The following is a 20626-nucleotide window of genomic DNA, read 5'->3' as shown; positions in this document are numbered from 1 at the left end:
TGCTCAGCTTTCTTTATAGTCCAACTCTCACATCCATACATGACTACTGGAAAAACCATAGCCTTGACTAGACAGACCTGGGTTGACAAAGTAATATCTCTGCTTTTTAATGTGCTGTCTAGGTTGGTCATACTTTCCTTCCAACGAGTAAGCATCTTTTTATTTCATGGCTGCAATCACCATATGCAGTGATTTTGGAGCCCCAAAATATAAAGTCAGCCACAGTTTCCACTGTTTCCCCATCTATTTGCCATGAAGTGGTGGGACTGGATGCCATGATCTTAGTTTTCTGAATGTTGAGCTTTAAGCCAACTTTTTCACTCTCCTCTTTCACTTTCATCAAGAGGCTCTTTAGTTCTTCACTTTCTGCCATAAGGGTGGTGTCATCTGCCTATCTGAGGTTATTAATATTTCTCCCAGCAATCTTGATTCCAGCTTGTGCTTCTTCCAGCCCAGTGTTTCTCATGATGTACTCTGCATATAAGTTAAATAAACAGGGTGACAATAGAGTACATTATTAAATACAAAATTAAATCAATTAACCAAAAATATCCCTTTCTTTAAGCCTTTAACTAATTAAAATTTTGCCACAGAGAACATAGATTGAGTAGATAATAAATGCAAACAAAGCCACTTACCTTCATTTCCCACACCATCATTCATAAGTCCTCCAAGCCACATCATTTGCTCTAGGTCTGTGTGTGTGTTAAGTCACTTCAGTCATGTCTAGCTCTATAGACTGTCACCCAACATGGTCCTATGTCCATGGGCTTGGATTCTCCAGGTGAGAATATTGGCATGGGGTTGCCATTTCCTTCTTCAGGGAATCTTCCTGACCCAGGGATCAAACCTGTATCCATTACATCTTCTGCATTGTCAGGTAAGTTCTTTACCACCAGCGCTACCTGGGAAGCGATCTGCTGTATAGCGGCCATACATATTTGGGGTGATGTCTGGAACTTGGAACTCTGCCTCTAGTTGCCCCAGGGGAATATCTTTCAGAGGCATCTTAAGGTGAGTTCACAATACAATAAGACTGTCATCAAGGGCTAACCAATGGAGAAGGAAATAAAAACGTATCTCTGAATGCCTACTGCTTTCAGTTTCTCCAGACTTCATTTTATCCTGTGTGTTTCTCTTCTTAGCTTAAACTACAAGGTCTCTTCTCTAAACCATATGGATTTATTATTCTTTGAGAAACTTTAAGGACAATGACATCAATTTTGTTGTTTGTTTGTTTGTTTTGGATTTTGGATAGGTGCCAATGTCTTTCAGCAATTCCCCTTTTGGAATTTATTCAAAGAAATAAATTGGGAGAGTATTAAAAAAGCAAAGAGGACACAAACTAGTGTTGTGATAGATCCAACCCAAAACCGAGTTACTTCCTCCCATCTTGTAGAATAGAAATAGCTCTCATATATCTGCAGCCTGATCATCATTTCATTACTGTTATCTAACTGTGCATGTGTGATGCCTGGTTATTTCTTTTTATACACTGTAGGAAAGTAAGTAAGCTTTCCAGGGCATAGTAGGAAATTATATTCAGAACCTCAATTTTAGTGCCAGGCAACATGGGTTGCTAAAGGTATTACAAAAGGTTACTGTAAAAGGTAATTATCACAGAGTTTCACCGTTACCTGGTTGGAGATTGAGATGTTGAAAAGCCACATTCAGAGGTCCCCACAACCTCACAGAAATTCAATCTAGACAACTTAAAACTAATCACTACTGACCTGAGCTGCTCTCATGAGGATCTTAAACAACAGAAGTAGTCCTGATTGATTACCCCAGCCTGTTGTATTTTTACTACAATGAATCTTTCTAGCTCTTGAAGATAACTGTTACTTATAAAAGACTTAATTGTTGGTGTTTATTTTTCCCAAGGGACATAAGCACAGTCCTCTGTGGAAATGTATCAGGTATACTTGGAAATATTAAAGACAAAAAAGTAAACACTTAAACAATAGCAATTAGTTTTGTTTAAAAATGACAATTATAGTCATGATAGACATTAAAACAACAATAATAGTAATAATAGCAATTAATTTTTTCTTTTTTAATTTTAAATTTATTTATTTTTAATTGAAGGATAATTGCTTTACAGTATTGTGTTCGTTTCTGCCAAACATCAACATGAATCAGCCATAAGTATACATATGTCTCCTCCATCTTGAATCTCCTTCCCACTTCCCTCCTTCCCTTTCCCACCCGTCTAGGTTGTTACAGAGCCCCAGTTTGAGTTTACTGAGTCATACAGCAAATTCCCATTGGCTATCTATTTTACATATGGTAATGTAAGTTTCCATGTTACTCTCTCCATAAATCCCACCCTCTCCTTCCTCCCCACTCCCCTCTCTGCGTCCACAAGTCTGTTCTCTGTGTCTGTGTCTCCATTGCTGCCATGCATATAATTTCATCAGTGTCATCTTTCTAGACTCCATATGTACGCATTCAGTTCAGTTCAGTTCAGTCGCTCAGCTATGTCCGACTCTTTGCAACCCCATGAATTGCAGCATGCCAGGCCTGCCTGTCCATCACCAAATTCCGGAGTTCACTCAAACTCATATCCATCAAGTCGGTGATGCCATCCAGCCACCTCATCCTGTGTCATCCCCTTCTCCTCCTGCCCCCAATCCCTCCCAGCATCAGGGTCTTTTCCAATGAGTCAACTCTTTGTATGAGGTGGCCAAAGTATTGGAGTATCAGCTTCAGCATCAGTCCTTCCAATGAACACCCAGAACTGATGCATTAGTATATGATATTTATTTTTCTCTCTCAGGCTTACTTCACTCTCTATAACAGTCTCTAGGTTCATCTACCTCATTAAAACAGACTCAAATTCACTCCTTTTTATTAGCAGTTAATGTTGGTTGGACACCCATTTTGATGACAATGCAAAGGTAGTCTTTTAAGGGTTTTACATGCAAGAACATATTGGATTATTGTAACAAAATCCTTGAGGCCAGTTTTATAACCATTCATATTTTACAATGTTTGACTCCATGGAAATTGTCTTTAAAACCAAGACTTTACTTCATGTAACTCCATTCATTACTAAAGTTCATGGGTGTGTGTGTGTGTTTTCCCTTTTCATTCTTTATTCATTGTATATACGCATTCACATTGAAAATCAGAAGTTATCTATTTAAATGTTAACTGTTTACTTCTGATAGAAGATTCAAGGGATTTTGGGTCTTTATTATACACACCCTTCTGCATTATTTGAGATTTTATCGAGAAGATATCATTTTTAATAAAAATATTTGAAACTAATATATATGGTTATATGGAAAATGTTTTAAATTCATTGTTTAAAGAAAGTAACTGGTTGCTTGGGGCTGGTGCACTGGGCAGGGAGGGAGGAGAAAGGGAGGTTCGGGATGGGGAACACGTGTATACCTGTGGCAGATTCATGTTGATGTATGGCAAAACCAATACAATATTGTAAAGTAATTAACCTCCAATTAAAATAAATAAATTATATTAAAAAAGTAAGTTTCCAAATACTTATGCATTTATGATGACAATGTTGTACTCCTAAACCTACACATATGCCCACACACATATTCATAGTCACAGGTAAAATGTTGGAACTTCATCAAAATCTTAGTTATAATTATCTATGAAAGATGAAATTAGGCAGAGTTTCAATTTTCTTCTTTTTGGCTAAAATGGACTTTTCATTTTACTTTGCATTAACATATGTTATTTTGTAATAGGTATAAAGCCAAAAAAAAAAACAACTTAAAGTGAAAGAGAAAAAAAAAAGGGAAGTGACATTGGAAGCACCTGGGATGTAAAACCTGTTTCTGGTGCCATCACTTCCTGACTGTCACTTCACCTATTTAAACCTCAAATTCTTTATTTGCTAAGAAGTTTAAAGTAATAATAATACCTCATAGATTACTGTTTGAAGCAAATTAAATAGTTTATGCAAAATGTAATTATAAAAATGAATTCAAATTCTAGGAATGATTCTTCTGTTTGGACTAAAGCTAAGAAACAGAATAATGCAATTCCTAGCGGGAAAAAGAAGTATGGCTTCAAGCTAATATGAAAAAATTATAGTTATTCCTAAATTAGATCCATTTATCTATTTATCTAATCATATGTGCTTTGCCTTTTTGGTGGTATTCCCATTCTCTGTCTTAGACTTTTACAACTTCAAGCAATCAGATTCACAGAAAAATGACACATTCAATTTTTGCCCTTTCCATTCAATGCCAAAAGCATAATAACAGTTTCTGAATTCCATGCCTACTCCACAAATAACAGAGCTTGAGTTTAAAGCACATTCTTATTACCCCATGGTAATTTCTACCTCACTTTTTTCAGAATGAATCCTTTCCCAAACTTCATATCACTGATTTTAGCCATAATATCCAGATTAACCCTTAGCAGTCAACTTCCAAATATTAGCATTATTTCTCCTACTTGTCTCCAAAGTGTTGAGAAGGTCTAGGGTTTAATGCTCCAGAACACTGCCTCTCTGTTTGTGCCTCACCCCAGAAGAAACCCCCACAGGTGGTGAAAAATATGATGGCTCTGGACTGCCTTTATCACTGATCGTTTACCTTGTTCTATAACTACATGTTCTTTAAAGTATTTGGGCCAGGCTGCCCTGTGCAGTTGTCTTTTGGAGAGTCTCATATAACTCCATCCATTATTCTATGTTTAAAGGGTGTTTGCTGATCTTTAGAATGGGTAATATGAAAATCCTGTCTAGTTGTATTTTTAGATAATCAATTGCCCAACTAACCAAACAACAAACAATTTTGAATTCCTTTATTCCTAATTTGTTTAATTCTTAACAAATTAAAATTTCCTTTCTTGTTAGTTTGTTCCTATTACTGATCCATGTCAGTACAATGGACATGCAGCTTTTTAAAGTACTGTTTTGAACCTATATTAGAGCATTGATTATACCTGTATATGATTTTTTATGTTGGGATATATTTGATTTACAATGTGGTGTGAGTTTCAGATGAGAGCAAAGTGATTTAGTTATACACACACTTATATCTCTTCTTTTTCAGATTCTTTTTCCATATAGATTATTATAGAATACTGACAATAGTTTTCACTGTGCTATACAGTAGGTACATGTTGATTCTTTTACCTATAGTGTGTGTATATGTATATGTTAATCCCAACCTCAAAATTTATTCCTCCCCCTTTGCTAACCATAGTTTGTTTTCTATATCTGTGAATCTGTTTCTATTTTGTGAATAAAATCTTTTTCTTTAAACATATGATAATGTATGTTTCCATGTTACTCTCTCTATATATCCCACCCTGTTCTTCCTCCCCCACCCCCAGCCATGTCCATAAGTCTTTTCCCAATATCTAAGTCTCCACTGCTGCTCAACAAATAGGTTCAGCAGTACCTTTCTAGTAATCTTTCTAGATTCTATATATATGCATCAGTATACAATATTTGCTTTTCTCTTTCTGGCTTACTTCACTCTGTATGATAGACTCTAGGTTCATGCACCTCATTAGGACTGACTCAAATGTGTTCCTTTTTATGGCTGAGTAATATTCCATTATATATATATATATTTCATAGGTTCTTTATCCATTCATCTGTCAGTCGACATCTAGGTTGCATTCCTTGTCCTAGCTATTGTAAATAGAGCTACAATGAACATTGGGATACATTTGTCTTTTTCAATTTTGGTTTCCTTAGGGTATATGCAAACTAGTGTAAATAAGTTCTTTGTATCATTTTTTTTTTAGATTCTACCTATATATGTGATGTCATATGATATTTGTCTTCTTCTGACTGACTTCACTTGGTATGATAATCTAACATATTTATGCAAATGGCATTTTTATTATTTTATGACTGAATTATCTTTCTTTTTTTTATTATTTTATGACTGAATAATCTTCTTTTTTCATCTTCTTTTTCCATTCATCTGTTGATGCATATTTAGGTTGCTTACATGTTTTGGTTACTGTATATAGTGTTGCTCTGAACACGGGGGTGTATGTATATTTTTGAATTATATTTTTCTGCAGATATATACCCAGTCGTGGGATTGCTAAATCATATGGTAACTCTATTTTTGGTTTTGAAGGAACCTTCATACTGTTCTCCATAGTGGCTGTATCAATTTACATTCTCATCAACAGTGTAGGAAGATTCCCTTTTCTCCACACCCTCTCCAGAATTTATTGTTTGTAGATTTTTCATTGGCCATTCTGACAGGTATGAGGTGATACCTCACTGTAGTTTTGATTTACATTTCTCTAATAATTATCATTGATCATCTTTTCATGTGCTGGAGGAAACCATAAATAAAACAAAAAGGCAACACACAGAATGGGAAAAAATATTTGTAGATGATGCAGTCAACAAGGAATTCATCTCGAATATACACAGTTCATGTAGCTCAATACCAAAACAAAACAAATAACCCAATCAAAACATGGAATCATACATTAACATAAGTAGAATGGATAGCCAATGGGAATTTGCTGTATGACTCAGGGAACTGAAAATGGGGCTTTGTAACATCCTAAAGTTGTGGGATGGGGAGGGAGGTGGGAGGGAAGTTCAAGAAGGAGAGGACACACGTATACCTATGGCTGATTCATATTGATGTTGGCAGAAACCAACATAATACTGTAAAGCAATTATTCTTCAATTAAAAATAAATAAATTTTAGAAATGGGCAGAAGATCTAAATAAACATTTACCCTGTTCTATTCTTAAATGTTCACTTTTCCATTTTTCCTTTGGATTATATTCTGCTCTGAGAGCAATCACATCATCGAAAGTTGATCCCATTTCTTTCTGGCCCCAAGATTCAAAGTCCTCATCAGTTTGTTTATTCAATCTATGCTAGGTGAAAATAAATTTACTTCAGCACTGAATCTGTTTGGCAGCATCATCTATAGTGATTTTCTCATGCAACATGTATGTAATACTTGGCTTTAGATAAACAAAATAGAGTGACTTATATTGTTTAATAAAATTATATAATTAAGTTTGGTGGTTCAGTTTTATTCTAAATGATATATTTGTACTAAGTACTAAAAATGTTTCTTGAGTAAATGCTGAGATAAAAGGAAAATAACATAGGAACAGAATCACAGTGTTGGCTATAAGAAAGTGAAAATGTTAGTCGTGTTTGGCTCTTTGTGACCCCATCGACTATAGAGCCCACCTGTTCCTCTGTTCATGGAATTCTCCAGGCAAGAATACTGAAGTGGGGTGCCTCCCCTCTCCACAGGATCTTCCTGACCCAGGGATCAAACCCAGGTCTCCCATACTGCAGGCAGATTTTTTACCATCTGAGCCAGCAGGGAAACCCATTAGCTATGAGACATCAGTATTAGACGCCTTGTTAGTCACTCAGTAGTGTCCAACTCTCCAACTACAGGACTGTAGCCTGCCAGGAGCTTGCCAGGCTCCTGTCCATGGAATTCTCCAGGAAAGAATACTGGCATGGGTTGCCATTCCCCTCTCCACAGGGTCTTCCCAACCTAGAGATTGAACCCAGGTCTCTCACACTGCAGGCAGATTCTTAACCATCTGAACCACCAGGAAATCCTATTGGCTATGAGACATCAGTATTAGACTATTTGTTAGTTGCTCAGTCATGTCCAACTCTTTTTAACTCCATGGACTGTAGCCTGTCGGGCTCCTCTATCCATGGAATTCTCCAGGCAAGAATACTGGAGTGGGTTGCCATTTCCTTCTCTAGGGGATCTTCCTGACCCAGTGATCAAACATGGGTCTTCTGCACTGTAAGGAGATTCTTTACTGCCTGCTTATGTTTCCTGCACTGGTAGGAGGGTTCTTGGGAAGCCCTTTCATTCCTAAATGGGAGACAATAAACTTGGGGATCAAATGAAATGGTATGTTTGAAAATGTTTTCCCCAAAATAAAAGTTTCAGTACATTCAGTTAATTTTAGACTTATTATGCTTAAAACACAAAAAAAACAGTTAAGATATTCTATATGTTAAGTCAGTTGAGCTTTGGAAATCAGTTATTATCACTGTCATCATCCTTATCATCCTAATGATAAAATAGCAACTATAAGTATTTAGTGAGAATTTACTATGTGCTAGAAATCATTTTTGTTATTTTTCTAAATCTCCAATTGTTGTGACTTGCAAGGTAGTTATTATTCTCTCAGTTTGACAAGATGAGAAAACTGAAACTCAAAGAGGGTGGCTTGAGTAGCACCACACAGCCAGTACATGACAAAGACTAACATAAAATTCCGGCCATAGATTCTCATCTGGAATCACAAGGTGACTAGAATGATAATGACACAGATTAGTTGTTTTTTTCTTACAGATGGTTTGTTCAAAACATATGCAGATAAAGGATAAGGAATTAGAGAGTACTTGTAGATCTACTCTTTGTGATTCTGCACCCACAAGCTGTCCACCTATTCTCTGAAGCATCATTATTCATTCCTCTGCCAGGGTCTCAGCATGTGTACTTGGGATATATGAGTTACTTGGCTCTAGAGTGACCCAGTTGCACTTAAAAGGAGCTTCAGAATATAATTGCTTCAAAATATAATTTACTCAAGAATTAACTTCTCCACTCTCTCACAGCTTGTTTTTAGCAATGGTGTTATATTCAAATCAGTTTTTCTTATTTGACTTCTGAAGCTACCAATACAACAAGACTCCTTTAATATTTTAACCATCAATATTTAGTTTTGCTAAAGTCAACATTGACAACTGTACCTAGTGTAGGTCTATGTAAACATTCTTTGGCCTTTTATGTGACAATTATTATGGAAAATTGCCTTCAAATTCTCCAGGAAAATCCCCATTGCTTTCTATCACCATTATTTCAGAAACAATGCCATCTTCCAGAATTTTATTCCTGACTCACCAGAAACATTAATTTTTCTAGATTCAAGATTTACATGTATAAAATTTAGATTATACTATTGTCCTGAAATTTTCTTTAAATGAGATAATATATGCAGAACACTTCACACATGCACACCTGCTCATTAAATTATAATTCCTTTCCTATTTTCCATCACTTAGAATGAATCAACATTTGGAAAAGATAAGGCAATAAAAGAATTTGTGTCAGATTATACATGTGCATGATTTCTTCCCTGGTAGCTCAGCTGGTAAAGAATCTGCCTGCAATACAGGAGACCCCAGTTCAATTCCTGGTTCAGGAAGATGCCCTGGAGAAGGGATAGGCTACCCACTCCAGTAATCATGAGCTACCCTGGTGGTACATGGTAAAGAATTTGCCATCAATGTGGGAGACCAGGGTTTGATGCTTGCATTGGGAAGATTCCCCTGGAGGAGGGCATGGAAACCCACTCCATTGTTTTTGCTTGGAGAATCCTTACGAACAGAGGAGCCTGGCAGGCTGCAGTCCATGGGGTGCAAAGAATTGGCCATGACTGAGTAACTACACACAGTATGGATTTCTAAAAAGTACAGTAATTTTGTGTGTGCATCTGTCCTAAGTCACTTCAGTTGCATCAGACTGTGCAACCCTATGGACTGTAGCCTGCCAGGCTCCTCTGTCCGTGAGATTATCCAGGCAATAATATTGGAGTGGGTTGCTATTTCCTTCTCCAAGAGATCTTCCTGACCTAGAAATCAAACCTGCGTCTCTTATGTCTCCTTCATTGGCAGGCAGGTTCTTTACCACATAGTGCCACCCGGGAAGCCCAATTTTATGTGTGTAACACATCAATCTTATGCAACCACATTTTTTATTTTGGAAAAAAATTATAAAAAAATAGTTTAAGTGTAACTTGAAGTGAGGATATACATAAAGCAATGTCCCTAAGAGTAAAGACTTATTCAATCTACCTCTCGCCTGAGCCCTCTCTGGAGGTTTGAGAATCAAGAATAGCTTCACACCCTTTTAACTACATCCAGTTAATTTCTCTGTTAAGTAGTTCTGCTTCATTTGACTCAGGTACTCTTAACCCTTGTTTCAATTCTCTCCATTTTAAGTAAAGAATAATAACATCTGTGTTATTCCTTGGAGGGTTGTTGTGGGGAGCAAAATGAGAATGAATGAAAGTGAAAGGGAAAAAAAAAGAAAGTGAAAGGAGGTTCATAAGTTAAAATTTTTGAAATAAATATATTGTAATTATTCTGTTAGGAGCTACCTTGAGTGGATAGATCCTTTAATCACAGATTTCAGAGTCTAAAATACTGAGGTAGATATTGCTATAAACATCACACAAAGCTACTTTGCCTGAGTGCACGGCTAAGATACTTTTCTAGATCTTCTGTTTTGTGTGACCCTGCAACTCAACTGCATTCAGAAGACTATGAGCAGAATGATGTATTTGACTCCCAGACCTGCCCCATAAAAACCTCCTATGTAGACTTGTTTACAGTCCTTTTTTCACTTCAAAATGCTGGAATGGAGACAAGTAGCAAGGTGACCTTGGGCACATATTGTTCAAAGTGGCAAAGTCCTTGTTTCCATGGTCAATAAATAACTATCAAGAGAGGGAGATGCATTGTTGACCTGTAAGGGAAAAATAATCTATGATGCAGATTTGGGTCAATTTGTTATAGCAGTCCAATAAACCTAGGCGAGACAGAAATCTACTCTAATCATGCTGAGCAGAATAAGTTACTTTCATATATTTTGATTCAGTTAAATCCTCCTAATAAAAACTTGAAAAGTAAAACATGCTGAAATCAAAATAGGACATTTATTGCCAAATACAAAGCTATACAAGTGTTTCTCAGTACTCATATATGGAAACTATATATCTGAATAATGCTTCTAATGCTCATAAAATTTTACAGTGTTGTCCTGATGATTATTTTTTATGTTTTATGTAATGTTATCATTATGTTATCAGGATTGTAGTTAATATTCTTTAAATAGTATCTTAATATAATTGGGAATCGCTGAGTTTTTCAACTTTTCAGATGAGATACTACTACTAACAATGTATTACTAATAAAAATTATTATGTGCTTGGGATATTCTTAGAACTTTACATGCATTTTATAATTTAATATGCATAATAGCACTCAGAATAAATACCATTATGACTGTACAAGGAAACTGAGGAGTAAGAGGTAAGCAACTTGTCTAGGGTCATATATATTACTGATTAGGATATACTAGGTCATTCTGCAATAAACAAAGTCAAATTTTAGAGGCTTAACAAAGTTTCTTTCTGAAACTACAAGTTAATAAGTTTCCAGGGGTTCACATTCACTACTGTTGCTTAGGAACCCATGCTGACCAAGTCCTTGTTCAGAACCAGCTCTCCCCCTTACTTTGACAAGAGGAAACAGACATGACAAATCGCACTGATTCTAAAGCTTTTTCCCAGAAGTGATACACGTTCTTTTCACATTTGGCGGGGGGTGGGGGGGTGTTGGTTAAAGCACATCACCGGATCACACCAACTTTCAAAGTGCAATCCTAACATATTCCTGAAAAAAACAGATGTGACATTACAGTTTTAATATCTAACGGTTACGGCCAGTAAGTAGTGGAGGCAAGTTGCAAACTCAGACAATTTGGCTGGAAAGTTGGGACTTTTAATCATTAAGTTCTGTTCCCTAGATAACAGGGACTTAGGGAATATGGGGTGTATTGGAATGAGATTCAAGCAAGGAGTCAGTAGACATTGACCTTCTGACCAGAACATGGTAATTTCTTGGTGACTGGGTACCATGGACAGATGTCCTCAGCTCACAGGGTTTCAAGATTGTCTTATACACCTCGAGGAGTTAGGCCCAATGACAACCAAGACCCCTTTCTCTTCCTGTCAAACATGTTCTAGGGACACAAAAATCTGAGCCTCTTTTGCAGGAATACATCTACTATTGGTTATATAGCTTGTTATCCCTGAATCTAACCATAACAACCTAGTTCAGATTCATATCCTTTCAGCTGGCTGAGTGGTAAGGTCACCTTTCTTTTGTATAATGTTCTGCAGTTTCCCATGGTCTTTCATAATCCCAAATCCTACCACATTCACAAGTTTTAAAGGTGCAGAGAAAATAATTTGTGGGGTATCAGCAAGAAAATTTTCATATTTTTCCTATTGTCCTGTATGGAATTTCTCACCAAGAGATAGGCTATAGTATTCTAGTCCTTGCTGATACAGAGGAAATTAACTGCTTTCTCATTTAAAAACTTTCTTTTGGAATACAATTTTATTTAGGATTGTTATATAATAGAGTCTCAGTTTAAAATGAAATAAACTATAAACTAAACATAAATGATGCCTCTGGTTAATTATGACTGAATATATATGTTTATCTCAGCTTAGCTTTCCCCACTCCCTCAAGTAAAACTTTAAAAAGTGGAATTTTGAAACTCATAACCCTATAAAGAAAAAATAAACAATAGAGCAAATATATTTTTCTTACTTTTCATTGACCTGGTTATACTATTTGTAAAATTTAAAACTTTTTCAACATTTGTACAAAATTAAGATTCATCATCACAATCTAGATAATAAATTTACCCATCATCCAGAAGAGTCCCTGTATGGCTTTGTAATCCTACTCATTTTCATCTCTCTCTTACCATAACTACCACCCATCTTTAGGCAACTACTGATCTGCTCTATCCCTAGGTTAGTTTTCCATTTTCTAGAAATCTATATAAATTAAAATTTACATTGTTTTTTTTCACTCAGCATAAGAGATTCACCCATGTTGTTGCTGTATCAGTAGTTAAATCCTTTAATAAAGTAGTATTCCAATGTATTTATCCATTGACTATTTGCTCGATATTTCAGTTGCTTTCGAATTTGGATTTTTCTAAATTAAACAGCTATGAACATTGAAGAGTGAGTTTTCATATGGACATGTGCTTTCATTTATCTTGAATATGTTCCTAGGAATAGAATGACTGGTTTATCTAGTTGATGAATGTATGACAATTTAAGAAAATCCAAAATTGTTTTCTAAAGAGGTGGGACTAAATTCATTCTCTTCGGTAGTATGAGAGCTCAAGTTGTTTCCCATCCTTGACAAGACAAAGAATAATCAGACTTTTATATTTTACCCATTTTAATAGGTATATGCTACTGCTGCTAAGTCACTTCAGTCGTGTCCGACTCTGTGCAACTCCATAGACGGCAGCCTACCAGGCTACCCCATCCCTAGGATTCTCCAGGCAAGAACACTGGAGTGGGTTGTCATTTCCTTCTCCAATGCATGAAAGTAAAAAGTGAAAGTGAAGGTACTCAGTTGTGTCCGACTCTTAGCGACCCCATGGACTACAGCCTACCAGGCTACTCCATCCATGGGATTTTCCAGGCAAGAGTACTGGAGTGGGGTGCCATTGCCTTCTCTGAATAGGTGTATAGTGGTATCTAATTATGATTTTAGTTGCATTTTCTTGACTAATTATGACTAAAATTCATAACTAGCTTGACAAATTATGTCAACTGGGCTTCCCTGTTGGCTTAGCAATAAAGAATCCACTTGCCAGTGCAGGAAACATGGGTTCAATCCCTGGGTCAGGAATATCCCCTGGAGAAGGAAATGGCAACCCACTCCAGTATTCTTACCTGAGAAATCCCATGGACAGAGGAGACTGGTGGCTAAAGTCCATGGGGTCACAAGAGAGTTGGAAAACAACTTAGCCATTAAACAACAACAACAAATGATGTCAAGTAGCATTTTCTCTGTATATTTGTTTTCCATATGTCTTTCTTGGTGAAGCTATGACTCAAAAATTTCCCAAGTCTTTAAAAATTGGATTGCTTTTTATATCATTATTGAATTATAATATTGAATTATATATATTTTGTTGTTGTTCACTTGCTAAGTCATGTCCAACTCTTTGAGAACACATGGACTGCAACATACCAGGCTCCCCTATTCTTTCACCATCTCTCAAGAGTTTGCTCAGATTCATGTCCATTGAGTTGATGACACTATCTAATTCTCTCATCCTCTGCTGCTCCGCTTCTTCTGCCTTCAGTCTTTCCCAGCCTGGGTGTCTTTTCCATTGAGTCAACTCTTTGCATCAGGTGGCTAAAGTATTGGAACTTCTGCTTCAGCATTAGTCCCTCCAAATAATATTTAGGGTTGATTCCCTTTAGGACTGACTGGTTTGATCTCCTTGCTGTCCAGGAGTCTTCTCCAGCATCACAATTCAAAAGTATCAGTTCTTCAGTGCTCAGTCTTCTTCATGGTCAAACTCTCACATCCATACATGACTACTGGAAAAACCATAGATTTGACTATGCATAGCTTTGCCTTAGACCTTTGTCAGCAAAGTGATGTCTCAAAGCTTTTTATTATGCTTTCTAGGTTTGTCATAGCTTTCCTTCCAAGGAGCAAGTGTTTTCTAATTTCATGGGTGCAGTCGCCATCCACAATGATTTTGGAACCCAAGAAAATAAAATCTGTCATTGCTACCAATTTTCCCCCTTCTATTTGCTGTGAACTGATGGTACCAGATGTCATAATTTTAGTTTTCTGAATGTTGAGTTTTAAGCTAGCTTTTCCATGCTCCTCTTTTACCCTACTCAGGAGGCATTTCAGTTCCTATTCACTCTCTGCCATTAGAGTGATTATCACCAGGATTATCTGAGGCTGTTGATATTTTTCTTGGCAATTTGATTCCAGCTTGTGAGTCATCCAGCTTGGCATTTTACATGATGTAAGATTTCCCTTATAGCTCAGTTGGTAAAGAATCCGCCTGCAATGCAGGAGACCCTGGTTCTATTCCTGGGTTGAGAAGATCACCTGGAGAAGGGAAAACTACCCACTGCAGTATTCTGGCCTGGAGAATTCAATGGACTATGTAGTCCATGGGGTCGCAAAGAGTCGATCACGACTGAGCGCCTTTCACTTTCACTCTGCTTAAAAGCTAAATAAGCAGGATGACAATATAGAGCCTTGAAATACTCCTTTCCCAATTTGGAACCAGTCCTATTGTTCCATGTCCAGTTCTAACTATTGCTTCTTGACCTTCATGCAGGTTACTCAGGAGGTGGGTAAGGTGGTCTGGTATTCCCATCTCGTTAAGAATTTTCCACAGTTTGTTATGATGCTTACAGTCAAAGGCTTTAGCATAGTCAATGAAGCAGAAGTAGATTTTTTTTTAATTCCCTTGCTTTTTTATGACTCAATAGATATTGGCAATTTGATTTCTAATTCCTCTGCCTTTTCTAAATCCAGCTTGTACCTACTGCTGAAACCTAAGTTGAAGGATTTTGAGCATAACCTTACTAGCATGTGAAATGAGGGAAATCGTTTGGTAGTTTGAGCATTCTTGGGCATTGCCCTTTCATTGGGGTTGGAATGAAAACTGACATTTCCAGTCTTGTGGCCACTGACGAGCTTTCCAAATTTGCTGACATAGTGAGTGCAGTACTTTAACAATGGCAGTGGCTGCGCCCTGTGCACTAAGCGCAGCAGAGAGGGGCTACTCCACGTCCAAAGTCAGGGGCAGAAGCCAGGAGGACCCCATGACTGAAGGGCAGAGGCCAAGAGGAGTTACTCCACGTCCGAGGTCAGGGGCAGGGGCCGAGAGTGCCAGGCTGCAACGGCGCAGGAATGGCCTAGAAGAGCTACCCAAGTCCGAGATCAGGGGCGGCAGCATCCGAGGTAAGGGGGGCGGCCGGGAGGAGCTACCCCATGCCTGAGGCAAGGGGCGGCGGCCAGGAGGAGCAATCCCACCTCCAAGGAGCGGTGGCTTCGCGGGCGCAGGAGGGCCTAGAGAAGCTATCCCACGTTGAAGGTCAGGAAGGGCGGTGGTGAGGAGATACCCCTCTTCCAAGGTAAGGAGCAGCAGCTGCACTTTGCTGGAGCAGCCATGAAGAGATACCACAGCCCAAGGTAAGAGAAACTCAAGTAAGATGGTAGGTGTTGCAAGAGGGCATCAGAGGGCAGACACACTGAAACCATACTCACAGAAAACTAGTCAATCTAATCACACTAGGACCACAGCCTTGTCTAACTCAATGAAACTAAGCCATGCTCTGTGGGGCCACCCAAGATGGGCGGGTCATGGTGGAGAGGTCTGACAGAATGTGGTCCACTGGAGAAGGGAATGGCACCACTTCAGTATTCTTGCCTTGAGAACCCCATGAACAGTATGAAAAGGCAAAATGATAGGATACTGAAAGAGGAACTCCCCAGGTCAGTAGGGGCCCAATATGCTACTGGAGATCAGTGGAGAAATAACTCCAGAAAGAATGAAGGGATGGAGCCAAAGCAAAAACAATACCCAGTTGTGGATGTGACTGGTGATAGAAGCAAGGTCCTATGCTGTAAAGAGCAATATTGCATAGGAACCTGGAATGTCAGGGCATTGAATCAAGGCAAATTGGAAGTGGTCAAACAAGAGATGGCAAGAGTGAATGTTGACATTCTAGGAATCAGCGAACTAAATTGGACTGGAATGGGTGAATTTAACTCAGATGACAATTATATCTACTTCTGCAGGCAGGAATCCCTCAGAAGAAATGGAGTAGCCATCATGGTCAACAAAGGAGTCTGAAATGTAGTATTTGGATGTAATCTCAAAAACGACAGGATGATCTCTCTTCGTTTCCAAGGCAAAACATTCAATATCACAGTAATCCAACCAGTAACACTGAAGAGGCTGAAGTTGAACAGTTCTATGAAGACCTACAAGACCTTTTAGAACCAACACCCAAAAAAGATGTCCTTTTCATTATAGGGGACTGGAATGCAAAAGTAGGAAGGCAACTAACACCTGGAGTAACAGGCAAATTTGGCCTTGGAATATGGAATGAAGCAGGGCAAAGACTAATAGAGTTTTGCCAAGAAAATGCACTGGTCATAGCAAACGCCCTCATCCAACAACACAAGAGAAGACTCTATATACATGGACATCACCAGATGGTCAACACCGAAATCAGATTGATTATATTCTTTGCAGCCAAAGATGGAGAAGCTCTATACAGTCAACAAAAACAAGACCAGGAACTGACTGTGGCTCAGATCATGAATTCCTTATTACCAAATTCACACTTAAATTGAAGAAAGTAGGGAAAACCACTAGACCATTCAGGTATGACCTATATCAAATCGCTTATGATTATACAGTGGAAGTGAGAAATAGATTTAAGGGCCTAGATCTGATCGATAGAGTGCCTGGTGAACTATGGAAGACCTTCCCCTGGAAAAGAAATGCAAAAAAAGCAAATGGCTGTCTGGGGAGGCCTTACCAATAGCTGTGAAAAGAAGAGAAGCAAAAAGCAAAGGAGAAAAGGAAAGATATAAACATCTGAATGCAGAGTTCCAAAGAATAGCAAGAAGAGATAAGAAAGCCTTCCTTAGTGACCAATGCAAAGAAATAGAGGAAAACAACAGAATGGGAAAGACTAGAGATCTCTTCAAGAAAATTAGAGATACCAAGGGAACGTTTCATGCAAAGATGTGCTCAATAAAGGACAGAAATGGTACGGACCTAACAGAAGCAGAAGATATCAAGAAGAGGGGGCAAGAATACACAGAACTGTACAAAAAAGATCTTCACGACCCAGATAATCACGATACTGTGATCACTGACCTAGAGCCATAATCCTGGAATGTAAAGTCAAGTGGGCCTTAGAAAGCATCACTACAAACAAAGCTAGTGGAGGTGATGGAATTCCAGTTGAGCTATTTCAAATCCTGAAAGATGATGCTGTGAAAGCGCTGCACTCAATATGCCAGCAAATTTGGAAAACTCAGCAGTGGCCACAGGACTGGAAAAGGTCAGTTTTCATTCCAATCCCAAAGAAAGACAATGCCAAAGAATGCTCAAACTACCACACAATTGCACTCATCTCACATGCTAGTAAAGTAATGCTCAAAATTCTCCAAGCCAGGCTTCAGCAGTATGTGAACCATGAACTTCCAGATGTTCAAGCTGGTTTTAGAAAAAGCAGAGGAACCAGAGATCAAATTGCCAACATCCGCTGGATCATGGAAAAAGCAAGAGAGTTCCAGAAAAACATATATTTCTGCTTTATTGACTATGCCAAAGCCTTTGCCTGTGTGGATCACAATCAACTGTGGAAAATTCTGAAAGAGATGGGAATACCAGACACCTCACCTGCCTCTTGAGAAGTCTGTATGCAGGTCAGGAAGCAACAGTTAGAACTGGACATGGAACACAGACTGGTTCCAAATAGGAAAAGGAGTATGTCAAGGCTGTATATTGTTACCCTGCTTATTTAACTTATATGCAGAGTACATCATGAGAAATGCTGGGCTGGAAAAAGCACAAGCTGGAATCAAGATTGCTGGAAGAAGTATCAATAACCTCAGATATGCAGATGACACCACCCTTATGGCAGAAAGTGAAGAGGAACTGAAAAGCCTCTTGATGAAAGTTAAAGTGGAGAGTGAAAAAGTTGGCTTAAAGCTCAGCTTCACAAAACGAAGATCATGGCAACTGGTCCCATCACTTCATGGGAAATAGATGGGGAAACAGTGGAAACAGTGTCAGACTTTATTTTTTGGGGCTCCAAAATCACTGCAGATGGTGACTGCAGCCATGAAATTAAAAGACACTTACTCCTTGGAAGGAAAGTTTTGACCAACCTAGATAGCATATTCAAAAGCAGAGACATTACTTTGCCAACAAAAGTTCATCTAGTCAAGGCTATCGTTTTTCCAGTAGTCATGTATGGATGTGAGAGTTGGACTGTGAAGAAGGCTGAGTGCTGAAGAATTGATTCTTTTGAACTGTGGTGTTGGAGAAGACTCTTGAGAGTCCCTTGGACTACAAGGATATTCAACCAGTCCATTCTGAAGGAGATCAGCCCTGGAATTTCTTTGGAGGGCATGATGCTAAAGCTGAAACTCCAGTACTTTGACCACCTCATGCAAAGAGTTGACTCATTGGAAAAGACTCTGATGCTGGGAGGGATTGGGGGCAGGAGGATAAGGGGATGACAGAGGATGAGATGGCTGGATGGCATCACTGACTCAATGGACGTGAGTCTGGGTGAATTTCGGGAGTTGGTGTTGGACAGGGAGGCCTGGCGTGCTGCGATTTATGGGGTAGCAAAGAGTCAGACACAACTGAGCGACTGAACTGAACTGAACTGTATATATATAGGGAAATGTTTCATTTTTATTTGATTCTATGTATATATATATATAATATTTTAAATTTTGATGAAGTTCATTTTATCAATGTATTACTTGTTGATGTCATATCTAAGTCCTGTTTGTTTAACCTAAGCCTTTTATGTTATTTTTCATAATTTTTTAATTTTACATTTTACTTTAGATCTGTTATCCATGCAGTAGATAAAAGAATTATAAGTAAATTATGTATCACCTGTAAGGTAGGGATAAAATTAATCTTTCATATATATATATATTTGTTTATCAGTGTCATGGTAAAAATATCCTCTGTTCTGTAATTATCTTTGCAGATGTTTCAAAAATCTGTGGTTTATATGTGTAAGGGTATATTCCTAGACTCTCTATTCTGTTCCACCAACTTATATGTTTATACTTTTGTCAATTCCATGAAGTTTTTGTTACCTTATCTTCATAATAAGACTTGAAATCAGTTGTTATTAGCCTTTCATCTCTGTGTTCTTTTTGAAAGATGTTTTGGTACTCTATATTCTTTGTTTTTCTGTATTAATTTTAGAATCAGCTTGCCAATTTCCTCCAAAACAAACAGAAAACATAAAAGCTTCTTGGAGTTTTAATTTAGGTTATACATTTAATATATAAATCAATTTGGGAGGCATCACATCACATCTGTTTATGTAAAGCTCTCCATTTATTTAGGACTTTTTTAATCCAGCAGTTTTTATGTATTTTTTCAAATATACCTGTATTTGATGTTTTGATAGTTAGTTAAGCCGCTCAGTCATGTCTGACTCTTTGCGACACCATGGACTGTAGCCTACCAGGCTCCTCCATCCATGGGATTCTCCAGGCAAGAATACTGGAGTGGGTTGCCATATCCTTCTCCAGGGTATCTTCCCAACCCAGGGATCGAACCCAGGTCTCCCACACTGGAAGCAGACGCTTTAACCTCTGAGCCACCGTGAGATTTAACTTATCATGTTTTGATACTATGATACAATTATATGTATATCAATATTATCATTTTATTTTCAATTTTTGTTTTATTGTTCATAATATATCAAAACATGACTGATTTTCATATTAATCACACATTTTTGTATAGCTTTTTCCATTCTTCTTTTCTGTGAATTCTGATCCTTTTCTTTAAAAATTATCTTGGAGTATATTTGCTTTAATATGTTGCATTAGTTTGTGCTGTATAGAAAAGTGAATCAGCTATACATATACACAAAGCATTGAGCAGAGTTTCCTGTGCTATACATTAGGTTTTCATAAGTTATCTGTTTTATACATAGTAGTAGAAGGCAATGACACTCCATTCCAGTACTCTTGCCTGGAAAATCCCATGGATGGAGGAGCCTGGTAGGCTGCAGTCCATGGGGTCGCAAAGAGTCGGACGTGACTGAACGACTTCACTTTCACTTTTCACTTTCATGCCTTGGAGAAAGAAATGGCAACCCACTCCAGTGTTCTTGCTTGGAGAATCCCAGGGACAGGGGGAGCCTGGTGGGCTGCCGTCTATGGGGTCGCACAGAGTTGGACACGACTGAAGCGACTTAGCAGCAGTAGCAGTAGTAGTATATATATGCCAC

This window comes from Bos taurus, chromosome 9 (genome assembly GCF_002263795.3).
Source record: "Bos taurus isolate L1 Dominette 01449 registration number 42190680 breed Hereford chromosome 9, ARS-UCD2.0, whole genome shotgun sequence".
NCBI lineage: Eukaryota > Metazoa > Chordata > Mammalia > Artiodactyla > Bovidae > Bos > Bos taurus.
This window is presented reverse-complemented; position numbering follows the sequence as displayed.